This window comes from Bos javanicus, chromosome 18 (genome assembly GCF_032452875.1).
Source record: "Bos javanicus breed banteng chromosome 18, ARS-OSU_banteng_1.0, whole genome shotgun sequence".
NCBI classification, from domain to species: domain Eukaryota; kingdom Metazoa; phylum Chordata; class Mammalia; order Artiodactyla; family Bovidae; genus Bos; species Bos javanicus.
The window spans coordinates 20,347,893-20,374,338 of NC_083885.1; the positions used below are offsets into that span (position 1 = coordinate 20,347,893).

General features: G+C 42.4%; 1 long non-coding RNA gene across 2 annotated transcripts in view; it reads right to left on the minus strand.

Moving 5' to 3' along the window:
• Window positions 1–9,467: 9,467 nt before the first annotated feature.
• Window positions 9,468–26,446, minus strand: part of LOC133230166 (uncharacterized) — a 68,136-nt gene continuing 51,157 nt past the window's right edge. For both annotated transcript variants that reach the window (XR_009730772.1, XR_009730773.1), the window contains exons 2-3: window positions 12,674–12,822; window positions 9,468–9,660 (exon numbers count right to left, since the gene is read on the minus strand). This is a non-coding gene — a long non-coding RNA (uncharacterized LOC133230166). The remainder of the gene's footprint in view (window positions 9,661–12,673; window positions 12,823–26,446) is intronic.

Here is a 26,446-nt window from a genome sequence, read left to right on the forward strand (position 1 = left end):
GGGGGTGTTTAAACTGTGGCCCTGCCACTTTCTTGCTGTGTGAACTTTGGTAGGTTACTTAACGTCTTGGAATCTCAGTTTTGTCACCTGTAAAATGGGGGTAACAACATCAACCTCAAGATATAAATGAGAAAACTCAGGGTTCCTCTAACTGCCCTTGAGTTCCAAGGAGGAATATATTTTCCCCTTGACCTAATGCACATACACACTCACACACATAATTGAAACAAAGCTTTCATTAGCAAAGCTAATCCTTGCAACACATGATATACTTCACACTGCTATGTTCAAAATGGATAACTAACAAGGACCTATTGTATAGCACATGGAACTCTCCTCAATTTGTATGGCAGCCTGGATGGGAGGTGGATCTGGGGGAGAATGGATACATGTATATGTTGGCTGAGCCCCTTTACTGTTCACCAGAAACTACCACAACATTGTTAATCAGCTATACACCAATGCAAAATCAAAAGTTTAAAGTTTGAAAAAAAAGGAAAAAACATAAAGATTGTTTATTCATTTATTTATGTATTTATTTTTGAAACATAAAAAACACATACTGCATATGTATTGAAAATAAAGTTAGCAGGGAGAAAAGAAGCCAGACTTTTCTTGCAAAGTCAGTTTGATTTACGAGGTTGCTTTGACCAAGAGGACTGACTTGACTAATTAGATTGTACCATGTACACATAAATTAAATGTATTCATAAATTAAATGAGTAAAATCAAGATAGTGTATTTAAATACAGGAAAAAGTGCTTGACAGGTGAAAGTTATGCAGTGAATGCTAGCAGATAATATGGTGATCACTGGCATTATTATTGATCGTGGCAAAGTGATGTGAAGAGGTAGAATATAAAACCACATCAATCTGTTTCCACAAATCCAGTCAGTAGGCTAGTTCTTTCCTAACCTCGAATTCTATCTACTAACAAAAGCAGTAGCATTTTAGTCTTTCCAGTGTCCAGCCCAGTACAGTGATAGAAACTCCAGTGCTTACTCCCAGAGGAGACTCTCCCCTCTTTCAGCTCCCGCAAGGAGCTGCCTCCCACAAGGTCAGCTTCTCTCTCTTCCTCACTTTCCTGCTATTTCAGAGTCCCCAGCAGGACTAACCCCCCATGTCCATGACAATGACCTGCTCTGCTCATGAATGCACCCTGTATTAGAGTGTTTCCTTCCCCATCTCTCTTCCTTCCTCCCCTACCAGTGCTTCTTGGGATCACCTTCAAATAAAAAAAAAAACTACTTACTTGCACTCACACTCTTGTCTCAGGGTCTACTTCTGGGAGAACGCATCCTCAGGCAGTCCCCTGCACATAATCCATCCTTAAAGTGCCTGTGAAATCAGCCTCAGGACAGATAGAGGGGTAATAGGACAGGTGGCTCAGTGGTAAAGAATCCTCCTGCCAATGCAAGAGACACAGGAGATGCAGCTTTGATCCCTAGGTTATGAAGATCCCCTGGAGGAGGAAATGGCAACCCACTCCAGTATTCTTGCCTGGAGAATCCCATGGACAGAGGAGCCTAGCGGGCTGCAGTTCTTGGGGTCGCAAAGAGTCGGACACGACTTGGCACACACCCATGATAATGGCTATGGACATCACTCAATGTGTGGCAAATAATAAATTATTAAAGTAAAAACTAGGAATGTTCAGGCCTGCTCACTGTTCTGTTTAGGACCTATAGACTTACCGAAGCTACGTTCACTCATGCTGGCTCCGGTCCTTGCTGGGAACAAGTAAAGATGGTGCACCAGTCCTCGCCTTGAGCAGAGGCCAACCTTGAGGACTTAGCTGCTTTTCCCCTTTGTCATTTCCTCTTTGCATGGATGAAACCTCTGACCCTACATGGGTCTGAGTGGTGAAAGGCTTCTTCCAATAATGCACGACATCTATCTCTCCATCTTTCTTTTTTGTTGTTTCTTTGCCAACTAAAGTGCTCTGATCTCAAACATGGTGAAAAAATTATTTGCCCATCTTTCTTAAAACATATCTAATACCCTCCAGGTTTAGAAGTGCTAAACCACCCCTTGTATAACTCACTGGAGTGCCCACAAAACTACATTTTCTTCAGACAAAACATATCTTTTATTGGGCTTGTGTCTGTGATAATGATGCAGGTGAATTTTATCATTCCTTTCACCCTACTGGTAATGAACAAATTCACTGCGTATTACTTTGGACTTGATCTCTGGCAAAACACTACTGGAACAAACAATTTGATTTGTCAACACCTTTACAAGGGCTCCTCAATCAATGTCACAAATCCAAATTTAAACAGCAAAGTACATTTGACTGCAAGACCCTAGACTGATTAGAGCTCCGAGTTCAGAGAATTGCTCCAGACAGGGCAGCAATCAGATTATTAACTCCACTTGAAAATACTCTCTGCTGCCTGGGATTAGCATGCATATTTTGATATAGATCGATAAGCAATCTCCTTTCTATAAGAAATGCCTGCAACATTCATTTGGCTGATCAAAGGCAGATATCAGCTGGCTGTGACAGCTAGCTATTGTTTCCCCGCTTTCTTTACAGAAGAGCCTCTATTAAAAAAATTCTCTGGCTCTTTTTCGGCTAATAGTGGAAGCCAACAGAGAGTCACAAAATCCCATCTCCTTCTCGATACTGAAACACAATTAGTGCAGCAGGGACTTGAGTCCTTTCTGTGCTAACTTAACCCATTTCCACTGTGTTCACTGACAAGAAATGGCAAGTTTCTTCTCCTCCCGTCCGTCCCCCATTCCCTTCCACTCTGACATTGTTCATGGCTGTAGTGGTCCCAGTCTGGGACTGTTAGAAGGATGGGCCCCATCCTTTGGCATCTAGTTGCTTCCTTGATGAGGTCAAAGTTCATATGTGAAAACTCTGATACCGTATTAAATGAGTTAGCTCAGCTTTAGATTCTGGTTGTGGACACAGAATTGATTCATTGCTTTAAAAGCTGTTATTCAGTCCCTTAACCTTTATCTCTCTCCCCACTTCTTTTCTAAAATATCATTTTCTTGTTGGAAATAATTTTTATTTGCATTCTCTGCCTGTTTTCTCCACCTCAAACTCTTTTCCCCTCACCTACAGCTTTCTTGTACTACTAGCTCACTAACGAAAACCTAACTTACACATCAGTTGTTCCCTTCTGTCTGAAGATCCCAATAAATAAAAGCAAGATACAGTCCCTCTCAAGACAGATGGCTAAGGGACAAATGTGGGTTACAGAATAGTTTGCACAGTGTTATTTAGTTTTTATTTAAAAAACAAAAGTATGCTTGTGTTTATATGTGCCTATATACATACATTCACTACATGTATATGTTTGCTATGTATATGCATACAAACACGCCTATATAAACACACACGCACACAAACACACGTATACGAGAAATTCCACAGTCATTGGTTATAGAAGGATGATTAATGGAGAGCTTATGTTCTGCTTCTCTGTTTCTGTTCTCTTAGGATTTTTAAGCTTTTGTGTTATAATTCAGGAAATGAATGACCTTAAGAATGTGAATCAGAAATGTCTCGCATATTCTTACTATGTATATGCTCTGATTTGTTTCTAAACTTTTTGCCATGAGATGTCAAAATGTTTCTCTTGGATCGTGAAGTCCCTGAAAGCGCTTTCTGATGGCTAGCTCTCAGCGAGCACATCACCGGGCTTGTGTCAATAATATGGCAACTGCTAGGTGTATTTGGAGAAGGGAATGGCAGACCACTTCAGTATTCTTGCCGTGAGAACCCCATGAACAGCATGAAAAGGCAAAAAGATATGACACTGAAAGATGAACTCCCCAGGTTGGTAGTTCCCCAATATGCTCCTGGAGAAGAGTGGAGAATTAACTCCAGAAAGAATGAAGACATGGAGCCAAAGCAAAAACAGTGCCCAATTGTAATGTGACTAATGGAAGTAAAATCCAGTGCTATAAAGAACAAAATTGCATAGGAATCTGGAATGTTAGGTCCATGAATCAAGGTAAATTAGAAGTGGTCAAACAGGAAATGGCAAGAGTGAACAACGACATTTTAGGAATCAGTGAACTACAATGGACCAGAATGGGCAAATTTAACTCAGATGACCATTATATCTACTATTGTGGGCAAGAATCCCTTAGAAGAAATGGAGTAGCCCTCATAGTCAACAAGGGACCAAAATGCAGTATTTGAGTGCAATCTCAAAAACGACAGAATGATCTCTGTTCATTTCCAAGGCAAACCAATCAATATCACAATAATCCAAGACTATGCCCCAACCACTAATGCCGAAGAAGCTTAAGTTGAATGGTTCTATGATGACCTACAAGACCTTGTAGAACTAACACCAAAAAAAGATATCCTTTTCATCACAGGGGACTGGAATGCAAAAGTAGGAAGTCAAGAAATACCTGGAGCAACAGATAAGTTTGGCCTTAGAGTACAAAATGAAGCAGGGCAAAGGCTAACAACACACTGGTCATAGCAAACACCCTTGTCCAACAACACAAGAGATGACTCTACACATGGACATCACCAGATGGTCAATATTGAAATCAGATCAATTATATTCTTCACAACCAAAGATGCAGAAGCTCTGCTGCTGCTGCATCACTTCAGTCGTGTCCGACTCTGTGCGACCCCATAGACGGCAGCCAACCAAGCTTCCCCTCCTTGGGATTCTCCAGGCAAGAACACTGGAGTGGGTTGCCATTTCCTTCTCCAATGCAGGAAAGTGAAAAGTGAAAGTGAAGTCACTCACTCGAGTTCGACTCTAGCGACCCCATGAACTGCAGCCCACCAGGCTCCTCCATCCATGGGATTTTCTAGGCAAAAGTACTGGAGTTGGGTGTCATTGCCTTCTCCGGGAGAAGCTCTATACAGTCAGCAAAAATAAGACCAGGTGCTGACTGTGGCTCAGTTCAGGAACTCCTTATTGCAAAATTCAGACTTAAATTGAAGAAAGTAGGGAAAACTATCCACGTTTGACCTAAATCAAATCCCTTACTATTATACAGTGGAACTGACAGATAGATTCAAGGGATTCAATCTGATAGACAGAGTGCCTGAAGAACTATGGATGGAGGTTCATGACATTGTTCAGGAGGTGGTGGTCAAGACCATCCTCAAGAAAGAGAAATGCAAAAAGGCAAAATGGTTGTCTAAGTAGGCCTTACAAACAGCTATGAAAAGAAGAGAAGTGAAAGGCAACATAGAAAAGGAAAGATATACCCATCTGAATGCAGAGTTCCAAAGAATAGCAAGGAGAGATTAAAAAAAAGAAAAGCCTTCCTCAATGATCAATGGAAAGAAAATAGAATAGGAAAGACTAGAGATCTCTTCAAGAAAACTAGAGATACCAAGGGGATATTTCATGTAAAGATGAGCACAATAAAGGACAGAAATGGTGTGGACCTAATAGAAGCAGAAGATATTAAGAAGAGGTGGCAAGAATACACAGAAAAACTATACAAAAATATATTAATGACCCAGATAACCACCTAGAGCCAGACATCCCAGAATGAGAAGTCAAGTGGGCCTTAGGAAGCATCACTATGAGCAAAGCTAGTGGAGGTGATAGAATTCCAGCTAACCTATTTCAAATCCTAAAAGATGATGCTGTGAAAGTGCTGCATTTAATATGCCAGCAAATTTGGAAAACTCAGCAGTGGCCACAGGACTGGAAAAGGTCAGTTTTCATTCCAATCCTAAAGAAAGGCAAAGGCAATGTCAAACTAGTGAACAAATGCACTCTTCTCACACGCTAGCAAAGTAATGTTCAGAGTTCTCCAAGCCAGGCTTTGATACTATGTGAACTGAGAAATTCCCAATGTTCAAGCTGAATTTAGAAAAGGCAAAGGAACCAGAGATCAAATTGCCAACATCCATTGGATCATCGAAAATGCAAAAGAGTTCCAGAAAAATATCTACTTCTGCTTTATTGACTATGCCAAAGCCTTTGACTGTGTAGATCACAACAAAGTGTGGAAAAGTCTTCAAGAGATGGGGATATCAGACCACCTGACCTGTCTCCTGAGAAATCTGTATACAGGTCAAGAAGCAACAGTTAGAACTGGACATGGAACAACAGACTGTTTCCAAATTGGGAAAGGATTACGTCAAGGCTATATATTGCCACCCTGCATATTCAACTTATATGCAGAGTACATCATGCAAAATACCAGGCTGGATGAAGCACAAGCTAGAATCAAGATTGCCAGGAGAAATATCAATAAACTCATATATGTGGATGACACCACCCTTATGGCAGAAAATGAAGAGGAACCAAAGAGCCTCTTGATGAAAGTGAAAGAGGAGAGTGAAAAAGCTAGCTTAAAACTCAACATTCAAATAAAGAAGATCATGGCATCTGGTCCCATCACTTCATGGCAAATAGATGGCAAACAATGGAAACAGTGATAGACTTTATTTTGGGGGGCTCCAAAATCACTGCAAATGGTGACTGCAGCCATGAAATTAAAAGACACTTGCTCCTTGGAAGAAAAGTTATGACCAACCTAGACAGCATATTAAAAAGCAGAGACATTACTTTGCCAGCAAAGGTCCATCTAGTCAAAGCTATGGTTTTTACAGTAATCATGTATGGATGTGAGAGTTGGACCATGAACAAAGCTTAATGCTGAAGAACTGATGCTTTTGAACTGTGGTGTTGGAGAAGACTCTTGAGAGTCCCTTGGAGTGTAAGGAGATCAAATCAATCAATCCTAAAGGAAATCAGTCCTGAATATTCAGTGGAAGGACTGATGTTGAAGCTGAAACTCCAATACTGGCCACCTGATGTGAAGAACTGACTCATTGGAGAAGACCCTGATGTTGGGAAAGATTGAAGGCGGGAAGAGAGGGGGACAACAGAGGATGAGATGGTTGGGTACCATCACCAACTCAATGGACATGAGTTTGAGCAAGGTCCAGAAGTTGGTGATGGACAGGAATGTCTGGCTTACTGCAGTCCATGGGGTTGCAATGAGTTGGATACGACTGAGTGACTTAACTGAACTGAACTGAACTGAGGTGTGTGGTAAGAGGGTGGTGACATACTCTGAAGGATTATTTGATTTGTTTTAAAATCTCACAGGATCTGAATGGACTATGGGGAAGTAGAGCTTCAAGGAGTGAAAATATACATTTTAGTATGGCTTAAAATAAATGCACTTGTCATCTGAGGTATACCTGAAACCACACAAATAGATAATATCCAGATTGAAAACTGTAATAAAGAGGTAAAAGTATGCAGTAATATATAATTTTAGAACACTTAAATCTTTGAAGTAATTAAAACACTGAGTATTTCCTTGAAATCTTTAATTTTTCTCTCTGTCAATATAATATTTGATATATTAAATATTTGAAATATCTCTGAAAAGGGATATAATAAGCGTAAGCTTTGTCCAAGTAACTTCAAATGTGCTGAAAGTGGCATTTAGGGACATCCTTTGAGTTTCTTAAGACAGATATCCTTTATAGGTTTACATTATCCTGGGCTTCCCAGGTGGTACTAGTGGTAAGGAATCTGCCTGCCCATGCAGGAGACACAAGACACGCAGGTTTGATCCCTGGGTGGAGAAGATCCCCTGGAGGAAGGCACAGCAACCCACTCCAATATTCTTACCTGAATAATCCCAAGGACAGAGGAGCCTGGCAGGCTACAGTCCATGGGATTGCAAAGAGTCAGACATGACTGAGCACAGCACAGCAACTGCAATCTTCCCAGTAACGTGGTGGGCTAATTCCCACCTTGCAGATATTTATTCCCATCTTAGAGATAAGGAAACTGCGGTTCAAACAGCTGAATCAATTACCCATGACTTTCGATTTAGATCTGACTAGAAGCTGGGAAGAAGAGAGACTTAAACTTCAATGGCATCTGGAAGCACCTTACACCTTATGATGTAATTAATTTTTAGTGTCAAAAAACCAAGTTGTAAAAGTGGCATTCGTGAAAATATCTCTTTCTCAGGAATACAACAGAATTGATCCTTATGATTGATGTGGAATCTTGCTTGGAGAGTCATACTTCTGACATACTCATAGGAACTGGAGGACTCTGCCATTTCTGATAAACTTTAGTTATATTGATTTAGAAAATGTTGGACTTCCCTGGAAGCTCAGATGGTAAAGCATCCGCCTTCAATGCAGGAGACCTGGGTTCGAATCGTGGGTCAGGAAGATCCCCTGGAGAAGGAAATGGCAACCCACTCCAGTGTTCTTGCCTGGAAAATTCCATGGATGGAGGAGCCTGGTAGGCTACAGTCCATGGGGTCGCAAAGAGTCGGATTTAGGCCCAATAAATAATTATATTTGATAGAAATGTATATAAACATGACTTAGTAGGGGCAGGCTTGCATCTCTTTCTGATTAAAACATGCATCCTGGCTGAACCTCTTACTTGTTGGGCAACTTTGGTCAAATTTCTTAACTTCTCTGTGATTTCTTTGCTAAACAGGATGGTAATAATGGTGTCTACCTTGTGTGGTTGCTGTGAGGTTTAAGCAAGATGACATGTGCGAAGTTCTTGAAATAGCACTGGAACATGCTATTTTTAAACTTGTATTGATAACATTTATTTTGTACTCATTTTTAAACTTACTTCAGTTGCATTTCCGGTTTATATATAATTTAACAGACACATTATAGCTTGTGAGTTATTTGCAAAAACTGAACTGATGTACACACCTTTTCTTAGAGATAAAAAAGCACATAAGGAATGAACATGAGATGCAGGGCCACCTCTGGTAATTACACAACAATTTAGCTCTGTGCAGCCACTGTAATAGAAGGTTGTTGCTGTCGTTTAGTCACTAAGTCATGTCCAACTCTTTTGTGACCCCATGGACTATAACTACCAGGCTCCTCTGTCCATGGGATTTCTCAGGCAAGAATGCTCGTGTCGGTTGCCATTTCTTTTTCCAGGGGATCTTCCCAACCCAGAAATCCAACCTGCATCTCCTGCATTACAGGCAGATTCTTTACCACTGAGCCGCCTGGGAAGCCCATAATAGAAGGGCTTTATTTCTTTACTTATTTACTCAATAAATATTAGGAGTTATTAGGAGCAGCAACAATACATTTCCTCAAGCCTTGGTTTTCTTATCTATCCAATCAGGAGCTAGAAAAAAAAATGGAGTTTTTTTCTTTTTTAAATGGGTCTTTCCACTTATAACATTTTCTGATTGATTAGGTTGTTTTTCCCTCTGTTGTAAAGACACAAATCTTTAGCTGCAGATATTGAAAATGGCTATATCTGTTCCCAACATTCTTAAATTTTCAAAATAATTTCATATACTTTATCTCTCATGAATCATCCTAAGATGAGGTGAATGCAGAATTATTTAAGAAATATTTATTAAGCATCAACTGTGTGCCAAGGCATCGTGTTAGGTGCTAACATACCAAAATGCTAATGTGTTTGCCCTCTGGAACCTCATAGTCTCATGAAAAATTATTAGTCTAGTTTGAAATAAAGACATGTAGAAATGAAGCAAATTTCTCTTTAATCATCAAAACCTGGGGCTTCTTCATTCCCAGTTTTGTTCCATGAAGATAGTGGGCTTGTGGCCTGCAAGCCACAAAGGTCTCAGGAAGGAAGGAAAGGCAGGAGGGAGGGAAGGACAGTTTTACTCAGGATCAGTTGACGATGGTTAACTGTAACACAGGGCTGGAGTTCTAGCTGGAATTATAAAAGGGAAAACAGTTTAATCATCATCTAATAAACACAATTTAACTAGTATGGGGGACCTGTCCAAATAGTCTGTCCAAGAAGGAAACTACTAGCTTTGTCATTCTTGACCTTGATTTGTACGTATTATGCTTGTTTTCATTATGCTCTTACCCCTATAACTTTAGGTTTGAAAATTCAGCTTTCCATGTGCCTGAGCTTGTTCCTGAAACCATCAGACCTAGCCACCTCGAAGGCCATGGACTTACAAAGGAAAGCATTTTTCATAAGGTCTTGCCACATGAGAACCTAACTGAAGTAGGAACTCACTTCCTAGTAGCAGGTATTAAGGTTCTCTGGACTTCCACGATGCCAATTTACATGTCAGTCATTTTTTTGGCACTCTAAGTGGCAAACCCTCAAAAGTGTCATCGTCAGAAAAGACAACAAATTCCCCTTGCCAGGCCAATTGGGTTTTGCTGTCTTGGTGCTGTGTGGTAACTGCCTGCCTTGGGCATTTTCCTAAGCACCTTCCTGCTACAATCTGTTATATATAATGACTTGGCAAATGTATTTCTTCTTCCCTGACTGAGGAAGAAAAATGGTTTTCATTTCTAGTCCAATAATATAGGACTTCTGCAGCAAGAAAAGTGAATCTAACTTTTTGATCCACCTAGTCAAGCCAAAAAGGACATTAGGATCATGTTACTAACCATCTAGGCCTGTGTCCTATATCAAATCATGGCTTTTTCCTTGTGAGAATGATGCTGTTGACAAGGATTCAGACAATTTAAGGGCACGCCTGATGAAAAATCTCGTTTTTCTCCTTGGCCTGCCACAGATAAATCAAATGCAAAGTTTGTGAGAATCACAATGGGTGTCCCTTTGTGGGGACACGTTCTCCTTCTGAAGTGAAAGATTAAGTGCAAGAGGCAATCCAGATTATTGGATAACTGTAAAAATCAATGAATGAAAAATATTCTTCTCTGTTGAATGGGGTAATTTATTCTCATCAATGGCACAAGAGGTCAGAGAATGGTTCTTGCTTCATTAGTTCCCTCATGGCAAGACACGTCTGGGGCCACCCGAGGGACTGTCTATACTAGGACATGGTCAACATCCCCAACTTGTAGTGTTATTGGAAGTAAAAGTTGCTGAAAGACAGTAAATTGCTATGTTTCCTAATACTCAGATGATTTACTTAGTGTGCGGGGACAAATGCCATCCTTACACTGCCTGGTTTGATTTGTAAAATTATAGTGATTTGTGAGTCTACAAAATAAAGGTCAAGAGTCACATCATCTTGCCCATAGGACTTCCTTCCAAATGTATTTTGGAAGACATTTTCTATAAGTGTCCCAGGGTCCAACACATATAAGTTATTTAATAAATGTTTCTTAACGTCTCTACATTTAAAAAAAATGTATATTTGTGTTTGGCACATAATAGGTATTCATTAATAAACAGCTATTTTTAATAAGGAAATTATATCATATGCTATTAATTATAATAATGTGCTTTTTGTCCTAGATCTAATCTTTATAATCCAGTGGGAGAAGCATTAGAACTATACATATGATTTCACATACTATGATGCAAGCAAGGATAAATGTATGCACAAAGTATTACAATCACACAGAAGAGAAGGGGGTAGTTGAGGAAGGCCTTATAATGGAGGTAATGGCCGAGCAGATTTGAAAGATGAAGAGGAGTTAGGGAGGTGAGGGTGGGTAAGCAGAGAAAAGTATTTCATGCCAAAGGAAACTCTGTGAAAAGACACAAAGGCACAAATACTCAGAGTTTGTGTGCCAAACCGTAAGTAAATCAGTTTTGGAAGATTATGGTTTATCTTAATGGCTAAGCATTCCATATGCACAGTGTGGAAAACAATGTGAATTCTGCTTTGGTTGCATAGTTTTCTATAAATTGAAAATTAGATATAGTTGGCTAATGGTTCTCTTAAAGTCTTTTATGTTCTTACTGACTTTCTCTCTACTTGCTATATTGATTATTAAGAATTATTGAAATCTCCAAATGTTACTGTGGATCTTTTTTTTTTTTTTTTACAGTTTTATCAGTCTTGTTTCATCTATTTTGAACATCTACTACTAAATGTATAAACTCTTAACATCACAAAAGTATTCCTGATGAAATTAACTTCTTTATCATTACGAAGTTACTTTCTTGTGTTTAGTAATACTGTTTACTCTGAAATCTACTTTGGCTGGCATTCCTATTCTTTTGCTTTTAGCCTATTTATGTCTATTCAGTGGCTCAGCTAGTTAAGACTGCCTGCAATGTGGGAGACTTGGGTTTGATCCCTGGGTAGGGAAGATCCCTGGGTTGGGAAGATCCCCTGAAGAAGGGAAAGGCTATTCACTCTGGTATTCTGGCCTGGAGAATTCCATGGGCTATATAGTCCATGGGGTCACAAAGAATTGGACAGGACTGAGCGACTTTCACTTTCATTTTAAAGTACAGCTATTGTAGGCAGCATATAGTTGGGTTCTTGTTTGTTCATCCAACTTGACAACCTCTGCTTTTTAATTAGACTGTTTAGACCATTTACATTTAATATAATTATTGGCATAATTAATATAAATATATTATTTTACTAGTTGCTTTTTACTGATTTCATTTATTCATATTCATTTTTCCTTCTTTTTCCAAGAGTTTGGTATTAAGTACTTTTTATTACTCCTTTTTTATCTCCTTAGCTGATTTTTTAACTATAACTGTTTTGTTATTTTACTGGCTGCTTTAGAATTTCTGTGCACTTTAAACTTACCACTATCTACCTTCAAGTAATATTTACCAACTCATGTAGCCTAAAAGAACTTTTGAATAATTACCCTCACTCCTCCTTTCTCAGTCATTGTGTTATTGTTACCATACATTTTATTTCTATATATGCTATAAACTTTACATCACGTTATTAACCTTATATCACATTAGTATCAATTCTCATATAAAGAGTTAGTTATACTTTAAAGATACTTAAATAACAACAACAACAAAAACTTACATATATATATCCATGTGGTTATCATTTCTGGAACTCTGAATTTGTGTGTGTGTGTAGATCCTTATTCCCATTTGGTACCACTTCTATCTGCCTGAAGGACTTACTTTAATGTTTCTCACACTGTGAGTCTCCTCCAAGATTTTGCTTTTCTGGAAAAAAAAAAAAAACTTTTTTTACTTTACATATTAAACTTTATATTTTATATAACAGTTTCAGATTCACAGAAAAATTGTGAAGATAGGTGGGAGGTGAGATAGAAAGAGAGAGAAACTAGCACTTAGAGGATACCATTTGAGTTGCACTAGCTATAGTCCAGAAAATACATTTCAGACCCAGTACATGGGAATGACAGTGGAGAGGAAAGGTAGACTTCAAAAATGATTAGGAAGTGCATGTGATAGGAATTGTGGGTTGGCAGCCAAATGACTGTGGTGGTGATGAGCTTATCCATCTATGTCCTGTCAGGAAAACATGAACCACTTTGGATTTTTAAGCCAAGAGGAGTTTAGCTCAAGGTATTAGTTATAACATTTTGGGGAAAGCTGGAACATCAAAACAGGAAATAGATATTATCTGGAAACTGCAAACCTACTACTGTCTCTGGGATGGAGCCCAAAAACCCCAATTCACTGCTCCTGTTACTGGAAGCATAAACTATGGTGCTAACCAGTGATCTATGCCGTTGACCCTACTACTAGTGGAGCTGTTGCTGAGATGCTGCTGGAAACCCAGATGCTGAAGCTGTGTGAGAGTCACCTCTGCTACTGTTTGCAGAAGTGTCACCAAAAATAGACAAGCTTCTAGCTTGTCTCTGCCTTCTACCCTGTCAAGAATGCTGCCTCCTGGAACCAAGTAGGCAAGGAGATTTAAGTAAAAAGAATTTGCAGACTTTCACATTAAGAGGTACAGAGCAAACAGAAGAATGGATATGAGATGAGAGGCCACAATATATGATATATATTTGGCATAGAAAGTAAGAGATGGGGGTATGGTTTCTATTTGTGCTGAAGAAGGAGATACTGGAAAGTTATCCCAGGGATCTATCAGTTATATCATGTTTCTTGTTCCATAGGAAGGCTAAAACCACCTCTCAGCTCAAAGAGAGAAAACTTGGTGCCTGGACTCAAAAAGTGCACAGTTCCAAATGGGTCAGGCCACCATTACATGCTTTCCTGTCATAACAGGTAATTGCAATTAAGGCTTCCCTAGTGGCTCAGTGGTAAAGAATCTGCCTGCCAATGCAGGAGACACAGGTTCAGTCTCTGGGTTGGGAAGATCCCCTGAAGAAGGAAATGGCAACCTACTCCAGTATGCTTGCCTGGGAAATCCCATGGACACAGGAACCTGGAAAGCTACAGTCAACAGAGCTGCAAAAGAGTCAGATATGAATTAGGGACTCAACAACAATTGTAATTAAATCATTAAGTGAGACTATAAACTCTGTGAGGGTAGAATGTGTTTGCCTTGCATGCATAGTGGTAAGTAGCTTAGCCGTATTTGACTCTTTGTGACCCTATGGATCGTAGCCCTCCAGGCTCTTCTGTCCATGGGATTCTTTAGGAAAGAACACTGGAGTGGGTTTCCATTCCCTCCTCCAGGAGAATCTTCCCAAGCCAGGGATTAAACCCGTGTCACTTACGTTTCCTGCATTGGCAGGTGGGTTCTTTACCACTATCGCCATTTGGGAATCTGTGTTTGCCTTGGTTACACCTATATCTCAGCATCTTTAATGGTCTATAGTATAGTATAGTGTTAGTTGCTCAGTCGTGTCCATCTCTCTGCAACCCCATAGACTGTAGCCCACCAGGCTCCTCTGTCCATGGAATTCTCCAGGCAAGAATATTGGAGTAGGTAGCCATTCCCTTCTCCAGGGGATCTTCCCAATCCAGGGATCAAACCTGGGTGTCCTGCATTAAAGGCAAATTCTTTACCATCTGAGCCACCAGGGTAGCCCCTTTAATGATCTGCTGCTGCTGCTAAGTCCCTTCAGTTGTGTCCGACTCTTAGCGACTCCATGGACTACAGCCCACCAGGCTCCTCCGTCCACGGGATTTTCCAGGCAAGAGTACTGGAGTGGGTTGCCATTGCCTTCTCCGATTTAGTGGTCTAATACATAGTAAATACTCAACAAATATTTGTTAACCAAGTGCATGAGTGATTGTTGAATGAATCCTGTTAGGGAGACTGGACACATAGGTAAAACAAAGAAAAATGTCACCCAATAGTTGCAATAGGACAGAAGAGATTGCAAAACTCTGGATGGTCAGATGGATCTGAAGGTGAGGGAAGGTCATGAGTGAGGGGGAACTGGAGAAGCCTTGCATAGAGTGTATCTGTGTGTCTGGAGCTGAACTGAACAGGAGGGAGAGGCAGGTCTTGGCCTTTCTCTGGAAACTCCTATGAAGGAGAAACTTAGTGAAAAGAGTACGGGGCCGCTTTGTGTACAGGGCGTTCTATATTTCTTCTCTTGCCATCTAGAAAAGAATGACTCCCTGTTTTCATTGGGAAATACAGAGACTTTTCCTACGATGAGAGCAGAGGCTTTGTGGTGATTAATTTTAGCTTGGATTATGGATATGTAATAATAAAGGCCATTTAAAAACTGATTATAGATGTTTATTTTTAAAGCACTAAAATGCTGAAACCCCATGCTCAACTAGAGTAAAAAGCTTAATTAAAAGCAGAACCTTTCTAAAGGGCAATCGGACCTAGTATCCATATAAAACCCCCACACCGGGCATAGGAGACACCAACAACCCAAAGGCCAACAATAAATGCACCCCATAAAACCAGAAATAAAATGAGCTCTGTCTGAGGCATGCAGCAAGGGGAGGGGCGGCCCCGCGGCTGTATAATTGTCCAGCCCTCACCTCATTGAGGCCAATTACCTAGGGGAGGATTAGAAACTGACCTGGAGGTGACCACTTGTGCTTTAAAGTGGAAATCCAAAGTGGAAAGAGCTCGCCCAAGGGATGAGGGCTGGAGGTGTGACAAGACCCGGGGGCATGGGCACCGAGAAGCGTTCTGGCTCCTTCTGCCCTCACCTTCCCAGGAGAGGCATCCTGGATTTTCTGACTCACCCGGTGATGAGGTCAGCAATCCCTGTCCACACTGTAGGACCTGCTGGAGTCAAGAGCTGGATTTAAGGAAAATGCCAGGGAGCCCTGTGAGCACACAGAAGGCAGTGCCACAAGGTGGGGTAACAGGGAATGAATGGAAAGACTCACTCCCCTGTGTGTGGTCCCAGAACGGCAGCCTCAACACTACCTGAGAGCTGGTTGGACATACTCAGGCCACTCTCCAGAACCACTGAAGAAGAATCTGCATTTGAAGGAGATTCCAAGGTGGACCGAGACTAAATAAAAATGCTCTCCGCATCTGTATCATGGCCATGCTTACCCCAGCATCCCCAGCTCTGAAGAGGGAATATAGAGGAGGAAGAATGAGCTGTGCAGATCAGAAAGGGCCTTCAAAAGGCAGATATGTCAGATTAATGTTAGGGGAAATGACAGAGATGTTCCTGCTGTGCAGATTAAAAGAGTTGCTATAAAAGGAGACCCAGGATTGACACACCTCCACCTCCCACAATCTCTAGAAAATAAACAACGGACACATATGGGTGGAGCTTAGAAGTGTGGCTCAGAGTCAGACTGCCCTGGGATTTGCCAGCATGCCACTGCTTGGCTGGTAGTCTAGCAAATTATATCACCTTTTTGTGCCCTAGTTTCCCCATCTGAAACATGGGGATGTTATAGGATATTACTTGAGTCAAGACATAACGCATAGACAACAGTGCTTTCTCCCAACCAAGTGCTCTGTAAATGATAACCACTGTTATTATCTTACGTAGCATCCTGGAAAGTCACTGAAATAATGCACCGAAAGCAACAGCAGCATTACTTACCTTGTTGAGTTGCCAAGTAAGTAAAACAAGAGACCTGAAATGGGTCCACAGAGGAGTAAGGATTTAAGAGCGATTTATGGATGTCATCGTTGCCGCTGCCATTATCGTCATTGTTTGAGGACCATGTCCACAAATCATGCCCCCCCATTAAATATCCTGAGCATCCACAAGGCCCACCCAAAGTTCTGCAGATGAAATTCTCAGCAGAGCTAATGTATAAAAGCAAACCCATACCCCTCCATATACACACACACATGTGTACATGTGCTCACACACACGAACACACCACACAAACACAAACACATCATATTTAACTCCCTGGCAGCTATGTGCGAAATGACCTTCCTGGGAAGAGATGGGATGATAAGGAGACAGGTAGAGCATCTGACCACACAGTCAAGGAAAGCTAACTTGGAGCAGCAATTCTACAGCAGATCCTACAGGAGAATGAGAAACAGCATCCGTTTCTTCCCAGGAGGGGCTCTCCGGACATCCAAGCTTACTTGCTCTCTGAAGGGACACTTGGTTGGAAACTCTGCTCGAACAATATTCTACAAGAAAGGGCTATGTTCAGAGGGGTCTTCTGAACCCCTGGCCTTCCCAGGATTCTCTTTCCTTCCAAAGCCCTTCCTATAGACAGAAGCGTTCATGCAATCCTGAAAAGCTCCCTCAGAGCAAAGAAGGTTGAGGATGACCTTATATAAGAGGAACTCAGGCTCAGAGGAATGAAGTGATTGGCAAGGGTCACATGGCCCACTGGAGCTCTGGTCACATGTTTTGACCCCTCATTTAGGATGACACTACCCCGGATAATGTTTATTCAGCCATCTATCCAGTGACCCTCCCCACTGTATGCTCTGGTGAACAAGGATTCTGTTTCCTTCCATTGCTATTGTCCCAGAATCTAGTGGGCTTTGTTGGTGGTTCAGACGGTAAAGAATCCACCTGCAATGCAGGAAACCTGGGTTCAGTCCCTGGGTTGGGAAGATCCCCTGGAGACAGAAATGGCAACCCACTCCAGTATTCTTGCCTGGAGAACTCCATGGACAGAAGAGCCTGGTGGGTTACAGTCCGTGGGGAGCAAAGAGTTGGATACAACTCAGCGACTAACACTTTCACTTTCCAGCATCTAGTACAATGTTCTATATACACATACTTCTTAATGTATATTCAGTCAATAAATCTCGGATAAACTCTTAAACTGGACTCGATCACCCAACAGCGTAGAGAACCCTGGCACTGCCCTTAGAAAAAAGCACTAGAGTGAAGGGACACTCAGGGGACTGACACAGCTGTCTGTGTCTGGCAAAGTCACTTTGAGTAGATACCTGCCAGTGTGTCCCACTGCAGGATAATAATAATATTAACTGCTCATGACTGAGTCGAAAGCCCTGTGCCATGAAATGGACATGTTTTGTCTCACAGCAGCCATGAATTGGAGATATGATCCCCATTTTACTTGTGTGACAACTGGGCTTCTGAGAAGCAAACTAGAGATCATGGAGTTAATGATAGAGGTGCTAGTCCAGGAGAGGCTACCTTATTCTGAGCTTGTTTTCTCTCCATGCATGAAACTGTCTGATGAGAGGTGCTGTTAAACTTGCTGGGCTTCTAGTAAATTTCCATCACATCTCCATTAACCATAGGCCATTGCTATGGTTAATGTATAAGAGCAAATTACTGTTGGAAAATTTTCCTTTCAGAGGCTGGCCTCTCTCAGAAACTATCTCCTGATGGATGTAATTGTCAGGGCACAGGGGACCACCCCTGCCACCACTGTCCACCCAGCTATCTCTCCACTACACAAAAATTTGTTGACACTTCCTAATGGCTGGTAATGTGCCAGTGAATGTGTGTGTGTTTGGGAATGGGCTGTGGATTAGGGCGGGGAAGAAAGAAAGCTAGTAAAGGCAACATATTTCCTACCTCCTAGGATCGTGTAGTCTAGGTTAGAAAGAGGTAAACATAATTGTGATAATACTAACAATAACTGTGCTAAGTTGCTTCAATCATGTCTGACTCTTTATGACTCCATGGACTGTTGGCTGCCAGGCTCCTCTGTCCATGGGATTTTCCAGGCAAGAATACTGGAGCGGGTTGTCATTTCCTTCTCCAGAGCATCTTCCGGACCCAGGGATCGAACCCGTGTCTCTTACATCTCCTGCACTGGCAGGTGGGTTCTTTACCACTAGCACCACCTGGGTCAGGAAGATCCAGGCTGAGGATGATAAGAGACGAATAGGTCCTTCCCAGGGGAGGGGGATTTCAATAAACTCTGTTAAGGCTGCTGCTGCTGCTAAGTCCCTTCAGTCGTGTCCAACTCTGTGCAACCCCATAGACGGCAGCCCACCAGGCTTCCCGTCCCTGGGATTCTCCAGGCAAGAACACTGGAGTGGGTTGCCATTTCCTTCTCCAATACATGAAAGTGAAAAGTGAAAGTGAAGTCGCTCAGTCGTGTCCGACCCTCAGCGACCCCATGGACTGCAGCCTACCAAGCTCCTCGGTCCATGGGATTTTCCAGGCAGGAGTACCGGAGTGGGGTGCCATTGCCTTCTCCGCTGTTACGGCTAGAAGGAAATTTTCTGAAGGAGGAGCCTGCATTTGAGATGGACATTAGGGTAAAAATTAGATTTTGGTAGGTAGAAAAATATAGAATAAAAAAAGACCATCCTAGCCAGAAAGGACAACACGGGTAAATGAAAAAGTGAATGTCACGGGTGAAGGCCTCTGATGGATTATGGTTCCCTCGATGGTCTGCCTTAGTCTTGAGACTGTTCACTTTTAGTTACTCTTTTGGGTTAAAAACAGAGAGGTCCATTTACAGTACTGGTACAGCACTAGGAAAAAATGCCGTATTCAGGCCTATGAACTTCTGTCTGCTTGGGAAAGGAACTGAAGAGAACTATACACCAGGAATTGGGGAAGGAAATGGCAACCCACTCCAGTGTTCTTGCCTGGAAAATCCCAGGGACGGGGGAGCCTGCTGGGCTGCCGTCTATGGGGTTGCACAGAGTCGGACACGACGGAATCGACTTAGCAGTAGCAGCAGCAGGACACCAGGAATATGCACTACTAGAGCAGATGTTAGAGCAGGAACAGGAGTGACAGGGATACTACTGCCTCCTTCTAAATCCAGCGGACATAACTAATCGATAACAGCATTGCTTCAGAAGCCTTTCACACCAGCACTTTCCCACCCGCTAGCAGTTGACAAGAGTTTGTATACAAAGTGCATCCCATTTGCCCTCCCTGTGACAATGCATAAGGTACCGAGAGAGAAGTCTCCAGGAGTCAGATGATTAGGGTTTGAGTCCTAGATTTACTACTTCCTGCTTTGTCACCTTAGGTTATTGGGCTGATCCTCTGAACTATGTGCCTGAAAAATGAAAATGTTAGTCGTTCAGTCATGTCTGACTCTGAGACCCCATGGACTGTGGCCCACTGGGCTCCTCTGTCCATGGGATTCTCGAGGCAAGAATACTGGAGTGGGTTGCCATTTCCTTCTCCGGGGGATCTTCCCTACCCATGGATCAAACCTGGGTGGCCCACATTGTAGGCAGATTTTTCACCCTCTAACTACCCATTTGCAGATGGGAAGGACATTTTCTGGATCCTATAGTAGAGACAGTGTTACATGTTTGCTTAATCCTATTTTCTACTCTTTGTGGATGCATAGAGACCCCACTCCAGTACTTTTGCCTGGAGAATCCCGTGGATGGAGGAGCCTGGTGGGCTGCAGTCCATGGGGTCACTAGAGTTGGACACAACTGAGCGACTTCACTTTCACTTTTCACTTTCATGCATTGGAGAAGGAAATGGCAACCCACTCCAGTGTTCTTGCCTGGAGAATCCCAGGGATGGGGAAGCCTGGTGGGCTGCTGTCTATGGGGTTGCACAGAGTCGGACACGACTAAAGCGACGCAGCAGCAGCAGCAGCAGCAGCAGAGAAACAGCATCCTCTAGCCTCCTCTGCAGTTGAATGAGGCCAGGTGTCTGATCTGGCCAGTGGAATGCAAGATGGAAGGGACATATGCAACTTCAGGCTTAATCCTAACCTCCAGGTCCTCTGTCCTTTCATCTGCAGACTGCTCCCTGGAGGACTCTGAGGCTCTTGGATAAGGAAATCAGCTCAGGTGGAAGCAGCCTGAGTGCCTGAGTCATTGCAGGGAAGGCGTCCCATCACACTCTCAATTAGAGTTTATGTGAATGAGAAATCAGCTCCTATTTGATTAAGCTAATGAGACTTTGGAGTTTGCATGGCAGTTACCACTCCCTACCCCAACTATTGGGCTTCCCAGGTGGTACTAGTGGTAAAGAACCCAACTGCCAGTACATGAGATATTCGATTCCTGGGTCAGGGAGATCCCCTAGAGGAGGGCATGACAACCTACTTCAGTACTCTTGCCTGGAGAATCCCATGAACAGAGGAGCCTGGCAGGCTGCAGTCCATAGGGTCACAAAGAGTAGGACATGACTGAAGTAACTTAGCATGCATGAATGTACATCCCAACTCTTAAAGTACAAACACATGACTTCATTTGAGTGCCTAAACAGCTCTTTCTGGAAGGTATAATTCTCCCTATTTTGCTATTTCATTGGTGACAAAACCATGGCTCAAAGAGTTCAGACAGTGACCCTAGTGCTCTGCTTTGGAAGGTGATGGAGTTTGAAAGCCGCCTCTACCTCCAAAGACCTTAATCTTTATTCAGTACTTGGAATCTTACAAGTAAGCCCCATAGGCAGTACAAGAATTTGAGGTTTGATGAGTTCATGGAGAGGAACAGATTTATAAACATTTACGAAGGAAATGTGCAGAGGCTGGTTATGACAGTAATGGTGAAAAGACAGGGCAGGCCAGTTTTACCCACTGGAGAAGCAGCCTGAATTCAGATGGTCCCCAAAGCTCAGATGTACAGAAGGAAGGGTGAAGAAGCCTCAGAAGCAGAAACCCTGCACCCCTGAGGAGTCAGTGGGATTGGGAGAGGGGTGGGCTGGGAGAGGGTGAGCAGAATAATTATAATGGCACAGCAGTAAATGAGCATACTTTTAAGTATCAGCCTGATTTACAGGTTCCACCCACTTAATTGCTTCTTTCATAAACTGTGCACATTCCATACATCATGGGAAAACATTAAAGAAAGAATCTTCAAGTAAAATATTAAAGGCGAATGGCCTCTTCAAGGGACAGCCACCCACTACTTCCCAGTGTGGCCAGGTGTGGGGTCTGAACGGGCAGAGACCTTACGTAGGAGTGACTTCTCTCCCCCACCTCTCTGAAGCTGGCCAAGCCTGTGCCTGAGTCTGAAGGAACAGGGAGGGGACTTGTGGCCCTCAGCTGCAGTCCTGGCTTCTGGCCTTGTTCCCATTTGCCAAGATTAATAAAGCCTCCAAAAGCAGGCAAAGCTTTGCACAGGAACTTCGCTTCAAGCCCAGCCCTGCAATTATGAGAAAGGACCTCATCATAAATCCCCCAAGGTGATCATGGCTTGGCATAGAGGAAACCTTGTTGGGCTGTTCAAAGACTTGAAAGATGCTGCCTAAAGAGGATTTTGGTTTACTTTAAAAAGCTGTAAAACTGTCCTTCACATCTTTGGGTCTGAGTATCTGTGCATTGTCAACCATAAAAACAAGAAAAGTGGATCTTCTGCTTCACACTGGAAGATGTTATTAAACTGCTTTCTGTAATCGATCGATAACGTTTTTCCTGACCACCTACTGCATGCACCACTCTCTTAGGCAGTATGGACAATGAGACATGGTTTCTACTTTTAAGGTGTTTTCAACTTGGGAGGGGGCTTCCCAAGTGGTGCTAGTGGTAAAGAACCAGCCTGTCAATGCATGAGACATAAGAGACACATGTTCGATCCCTGGGTTGGGAAGATCCCCTGGAGCAGGGCATGGCAACCCACTCCAGTATTCTTGCCTGGAGAGACCCATGGACAGAGGAGCCTGGCGGGCTACAGTCCGTAGGGTCTCACAGAGTCAGACGTGACTGAGGCAACTTAGCATGCACATTCGCCAACTTGGGAGAAGAGTAAAAAACACAAGTAGCATTCAGCAATCATTCATGCAATTATTGGAGACTTCGATGGACCACTCAGTGTGAGGCACAGGGTAGATATGCAGATGGAGAGAGGGGAAATATTTTAGTTCAGGCTTCTATAATCCGTTATCATAGACCAGGTGGTTTATGCACAACATTATTTATTTTTTGCATTTTAAAGGCTGGAAGTCAGCATGGTCAGATCCTGGTAAGAGCATGTTTCTGAGATGCAGACTGTTTACTCCTCACTGTGTCCTCATATGGCAGAGAAGGCGCCAGACAACGCTTTGGGGTTTCTTCATAAGGGCACTGTGGGTCCTTGTTCATGAAGGGTCTTGTCCTTGTCCATAAGGGTCTTGTTCATGAAGGCCCCACTCTCAAGACCTAATCACCTTTAAAAGTCTGACCTCCTAACACTATCACATTGGGGGTTGGAATTTCAGCATATAAATTATTTTTTGGAGGGGACACAAACATTCAGTCCATTGCAGATAGCTGTGGGGACATATAACTACTCTTGTGATGGTAATGTTTAATAACCTGCTCACAGAGAAGGAAGAAGATCACTGGCTTGCAGTCTTTGCTGTGGTATAAATACTCCCCACGCTTTGGCCACCTGATACAAATAGCCAACTCATTGGAAAAGACCCTGATGCTGGGAAAGATTGAAGGCAGAAGGAGAAGACGGTGACAGAGGATGAAATGGTTGGATGGCATCACTAATGCAATGGACATGAACTTGGACAAACTCCAGAAGTGGTAAGGGGCAGGGAAGCTTGCCAAAGCTGCGATCTGTGGCGTTGTGAAGAGTAGGATACAACTTAGCAACTGAACAATGAAAAACAAATACGTTCAACATGGATACAGCCAATGTCAAGCCAGCAAAGTGATGTCACTGAAAGGAGGGTTGGGAAGATATTACACAGTAGGATCTCTTTTGAGCACAACATAATGAAAAACTAGATTGCATGGTACATACAGTCAATATCTTGCAGTATGGAGGAGGAGGAGGAGGTCAGAGTAGACTTTCATTCAGGAAAGGGTTCTTTGGCCAACACGGATAGGACCCAGACATTCAGGATGACCAAGCTTGGCAGAGGACGAAGAAAGACTTTCTAGACCCGTTGTTGTTCATTCGCTCAGTTGTGTCCAACTCTTTGAGACCCATGGACTGCAGCATGCGAGGCTTCCCTACCCTTCACCATCTCCCAGAGTTTGCTCAAACTCATGTCCATTGAGTCAGTGATACCATCAAACCATCTCATCCTCTGTTGTTCCCTTCTCCTCCTGCCTTCAATCTTTCCTAGCATCAGGATCTTTTCCAATGAATCAGCTCTTCACATCAGGAGGCCAAAGTATTAGAGCTTCAGCATCAGTCCCTCCAATGAATATCCAGGGTTGATTTCCTTTAGGATTGACAGGTTTGATGTCCTTGCTGTCTACGGGACTCTCAAGAGTCTTCTTCAACACTACGGTTCAAAGGCATCATCAGTTCTTCAGTGCTCAGCCTTTTTTATTGTCCAGATCTCACATCCATACATGACTACTGGAAAAACCATAGCTTTGATTAGATGGACCATTGTAGGAAAAGTATCATCTCTCCTTTTTAATGTGCTGTCTAGGTTTGTCATTGCTTTTCTTCCAAGGAGCAAGAGTCTTTTAATTTCATGGCTGTAGTCACCATCCACAGTTATTTTGGAGCCTAAGAAAATAAAGTTAGTCACTGTTTCCATTGCTTCCCCATCTATTTGCCATGAAGGGATGGGACCAGATGCGATGATCTTAGTTTTCTGAATATTGAGTTTTAAGCCGGCTTTTTCACTCTCCGCTTTCACCTTCATCAAGAGGCTCATTAATTCCTCTTTGCTTTCTGCCGTAAGGGTGGTGTCATCTGCATACCTAAGGTTATTGATATTTCTCCCTGCAATCTTGATTCCAATTTGTGCTTCTTCCAGCCAGGCATTTCACATGATGTACTATGCATATAAGTTAGATAAGCAAGGTGACAATATACAGCCTTGAGGTACTCCTTTCCCAATTTGGAACTAGTTCATTGTTCCATGCCCAGTTCTAACTGTTGCTTCTTGACCTGCATACAGATTTCTCAGGAGGCAGGTCAGGTGGTCTAGTATTCCTATCTCTTTAAGAATTTTCCACAGTTTGCTGTGATCACACAGTCAAAGGTTTTAGCATAGTCAATGAAGTAGAAGATTTTTTTTCTGGAATTCTCTAGCTTTTTCTATGATACAATGGGTGTTGGAAATTTGCTCTCTGATTCCTCTGCCTTTTCTAAATCCAACCTGAGCATCTGGAAGTTCTCAGTTCACATATTGTTGAAGCCTAGTTTGAAGGATTTTGAGCATTACTTTGCTAGTGTGTGAGATGAGTGCAATTGTGCAGTAGTTTGAGCATTCTTTGGCATTGCCTTTCTTTGGGATTGGAATGAAAACTGACCTTTTCCAGTCCTGTGGCCACTGCCAAGTTTACCAAATTTGCTAGCATATTGTGTGCAGCACTTTAACAGCATCATCTTTTAGGATTTGAAATAGCTCAGCTGGAATTCCATCATCTCAACTAGCTTTGTTCACTGTGATGCTTCCTAAGGCCCACTTGACTTCATACTCCAGGATGTCTGGCTCTAGGTGACTGAATATACCATCATGGTTATCTGGGTCATTAAGATCTTTTTTATATAGTTCTGTGTATTCTTCCACCCCTTCTTAATAGTTTCTGCTTCTGTTAACTCCATGCCATTTATCTCCTTTATTGTGTCTATCTTTGCATGAAATGTTCCCTTGGCATCTCTAATTTTCGTGAAGAGATGAGATATCAACAAAAGCAAAGAAACAAAGACAAGAATGGATGAAGGGTTAATGTGTTACTGGAAACAGATTGAATTGGGAAGCCAGAACACCAAAAGGCCAGAGAGCAGGTTTCAAAATTATGGCCTAAATTCTGTGTGCCATCTTGGCTAAAGAAGAAGATTTGGTTACCTTGGAGGCCCACAGGGGTCCATTCTGGTTCAGGTAACCAAAGCCTGCCCTGGTACCATGGATGTGCTCCCCATGACACAATCAGTTCCAGGGTAAATGGCATGTCTAAAGCCATGTCTAATGATGGTGTGTCTAATGATAATTATAATAATAGCAAACACTTATGAGCATCTGTTTCATGTCAAAAATGTACAAACTGCCTCCCAGCTTATTTATTACTCAAAACCTAATGAGTGGGCTTCCCTAGTGGTCCAGTGGTTAAGAATCCACCTTGCAATGTCAGGGCCACCAGTTCGATCCCTGGTCCAGGAAGATCCCACATGCTGTGGAGCACCTAAGCCCATGTACCACAGCTCCTGAGCCTTGCACTTAGAGCCTGTGCTCCGCATCAGGAGACACTGCTGCAATGAGAATCCCTCACACCACAACTGGAGGGTAGCCCCCACCTCCTGGAACTAGAGAAAGCCTGCACAGCAGCGAAGACTCACCGCAGATTTAAATAAATAAATAAACAGCCTAAAGAAATGAGTGCTATTACTAAACCCATTTTACAGGTCAGGAATCCAAGGCAGCAAAAGCTTAGGTAATTGTCAGGACCCCCTTGCCTGGGATCACACAGCTCACAATGATAAAAATAAGATTTGACCCCAGGCAGCTTGGCTCTGAGCCTTCCCTCTTAACCACTCTTGTTTTTTCCTTTTATTTTCATTTCTTTTTTCTTTTCTTTCTAAACTTCTAAAATTTTAAACATTTATTCAACAAGAAGCCCTCATACCAATTATCTATCTTTAGCAATCATTACTTCATGGTCAATCTCATTTACCCTAATCTTT